Consider the following 3,267-nt stretch of genomic DNA (forward strand, 5'->3'; position numbering starts at 1 on the left):
AAAACAAGTACTGGCTCTGTCAAAGGCGAGAAAGAGAAGCGCAAACGAGGCCAGAGTTCCTGGCGCACATTTCTGAGAAGCAAGGATGTGGAAGGCTCCAAACGGCCCTCTTTAGGGACTGGTGTTCCGGGACCAGACTTTCCGGAACTCCTCTGCTCTTCCCCACCAGCAACCAGAGGCCACCGTGAAGAGTGGACAGTTAGCACAGACAGCCGCGTGTGTGTGGAGTCCTGGACACCCTTACAGTCTCCGGCAACTCCACCTTCCAGCTGTCTGGCTTCTCCAGAACACCGGAGGAAAAGTGAACCAACCATAAAACACACTGCTAACCAGGAAAGCAGTAGGTACCTCTCTTCTGGGATCTTCCCAGAGCCACCCTGGCTGACTTCCCCCACCAGCCCTCGAGCCCAGCACACTGGCATTGGTGGTACACTCCCCTGCAGCTCTGCCTGCCACTTGGCCTATGAAAACCAAGGCAAGCCCTGCAGACCCACAAGCCCCAAGCCCTTGAGTCCCATGCCTGGGGCTCAGAGGGTGGATCTCTGCCTTGGGGGCAGGACTAGTGCAACCTCCATGGTCTCTCTTCGAAGCTACAGGGACGCTAACACATGTTCAGAGGACTCGGATCGGCCCAAGGGCAAGGCCAGGGCAAGCCTCTTACTTTCCCTTCAAACACTACACCAGAACAGCCAGAAGGAAGACAGCGCAAGTGTGTGTCAGAGTCACCACGGCCTGGGCACAGCACTCTTCCTCAGGGACCTGCCTGGGAGGGAGGTGAGTGAGCTGGTGGTGGCAACAACTTTCTTTACCTCTTAAGGCAAGTGGAGGGATGTTCCCTTGGGTTAGTGTTGTCATGGTTTTAAAATGTATTTATTTAATGCATATGTATCCTCTGTGTGTGTGTGTGTCTGTGTTTGTCTATGATGTGTCTGCGTGTCTATGTGTCTGTATGTCTCCATGTGTGTATGTCTGTGTGTATGTCTGTGTATGTCTCTATATGTGTCTATATGTGTGTGTCTCTGCGTGTCTCTGCGTGTCTCTGCGTGTCTCTGCGTGTCTCTGCGTGTCTCTGCGTGTCTCTGCGTGTCTCTGCGTGTCTCTGCGTGTCTCTGCGTGTCTCTGCGTGTGTCTGCGTGTGTCTGCGTGTGTCTGCGTGTGTCTGCGTGTGTCTGCGTGTGTCTGCGTGTGTCTGCGTGTGTCTGCGTGTGTCTGCGTGTGTCTGCGTGTGTCTCCGTATGTGTGTATATCTGTATGTGTGTGTCTGTGTGGAGCAGGGCATACTTCAAATCAAAGGACCACCAGCTCTCTCCTTCCACAAAGTTCAGGGCTTGAATTCAGGAGGTCAGTTATGGCCGCAAGTGCCTCAAGACACTGAGCCATCTCCTCTGCCCTTTAGACCTATTGTATTGACACGGGTCTCATGTAGCTCAGGCTGGCCATGGTCTTGCTGTGTTGCCAACAATAGTTTTGAGCTCCCGACTCTCCTGCCCTCACTTTCCAAGTGTTAAGCTTACAGGCATGGACCCCACCATGCCCGGTTTTACAGGGTGCTGAGCATTGAACCCAAGGCTTCATGCATGCTAGACGAGCACTCTACCAACTAAGCTACATCCTTAACACCCCTTGTATTAGATTTAAAAGTAAAACTGAAAAATATTCAAGTACGAAAAGACAGTGTCAGTAGTCCTGGAGGGATGGCTCAGCCGTTAAAGGCTAGGCTCACAACCAAAAAACATAAGACGGTGTCGGGAAACCTCACTAATCTCAAATACAAAATATAGGACAACATTATAAAGCTTCAGGGGAAAAAAACACAGAGAAGAACCCAAACTGGGTGGTGGTTTAAACCCCTCATTTGCAACTTGCGTGTCCAACAACAGAACAACACCCAACGACACAAATAAGGCTCAACACTCAACAGTGAGAATACAAAAAGTATGTCAAGTTTCAGTTGCTTTTGTAGTTCTAGAATATGGCCATACACACAAATGAGACAGCTTGAGGATGGCACCCAAGTTTAAATTCAAAGCTGGGTCAGTGAGATGTCACAGAGGTTAAGAACACTTGCTGCTCTTGCATGAGACCGATGGTGTTCAGTTCCTAGTGCCCTCAGGAGGTTCACAACCCTCTATAACTCCAGCTCTGGGGGATCCAAAGCCCTCTGCTGCCCTCCACGGGTACCTGCATGGATGTGTGTAAACACACATAAATACAAATGAATCGTAAGCACAGAACTCACTGGTGTCCTGACCGACTCACACCGCCTGGAGGTCATTCATACAGTGTCTTTGGTGCCCCTTTGTGCTGGGACTGCCTGAGGCCAGATACAGAATTTTCCATTTGAGACACAGTATCAGGACTCAAAATCTTTCAGGCTTTGTATCTTTTTGGATGTTTGGTTTCACATGAGGGACGATCAGTGTATATCTCCACAGCTTCTGTTGCATACCATGGACAGAGCCATGTGATAACTATCATAAGCAAGACACAAACTCCTTGCCATTGGGCTAACCTCCTTTATGCTCATATCCTCGTAACCTGGATGAACTACTTTCAAGCACTAGTCTATGGTTAAATTTCAAAAATGTTGCTTTTTTTGAGATTGATTTATTGTACTCAACCCTTCTCATGTATTCCCACATATAAGTGCACACATGAATATGTATTTATATGTACATAGATGCACGTACACCACACACAGTTGAAAAGAAGAGTTGCCACATTGTTAGGTGGTGGGTTTTTGAGGACAGCAGCAGGCCTTGAGAGGCCCCGGGAATCTGATCATCCTGCAGACAAGGTTTGCTATGACCATGCAGATAGGCGAGAGGAACTGAGGAGAAGCTTGAAGGTCCCTTGTGAGGGAAGGGGGGAGGGGTCGTTGTGCTATAGGAAGTGGGTCCAGGGTCAGGCAACCATCAGCTTAGAATGAAGGACAGCGTGTTTTGTGGTTCCTGCCTGAGTCAGGTGTTTGGAGGGTTCCAGTGACATGTCTAGATAAGGGACATCTGGAGGAGGAATGATGGAATTAGACAGTGTGTGACTTACTCCACATGACTGCGGTCAGCCTGCCTCTGGGCCTGGGGTGAGGTGTGTGTGGTTTTGCTTTGCTTGTCTTCTGGAGTTAAGGCTCTGCTGCCTGGAAGCCATGTTTTCAGAGAGGCATATTCCCTGCCTGTGTGACCTGACAGGGGCTGTGTCATTTCACAGTAGCACCCCAATCAATGAGAAATGCTGCACTCCCTGCCCTTGTCAGTGTATGAACATGCC

Source organism: Arvicola amphibius, chromosome 9 (genome assembly GCF_903992535.2).
Source record: "Arvicola amphibius chromosome 9, mArvAmp1.2, whole genome shotgun sequence".
Taxonomy (NCBI): Eukaryota; Metazoa; Chordata; class Mammalia; order Rodentia; family Cricetidae; genus Arvicola; species Arvicola amphibius.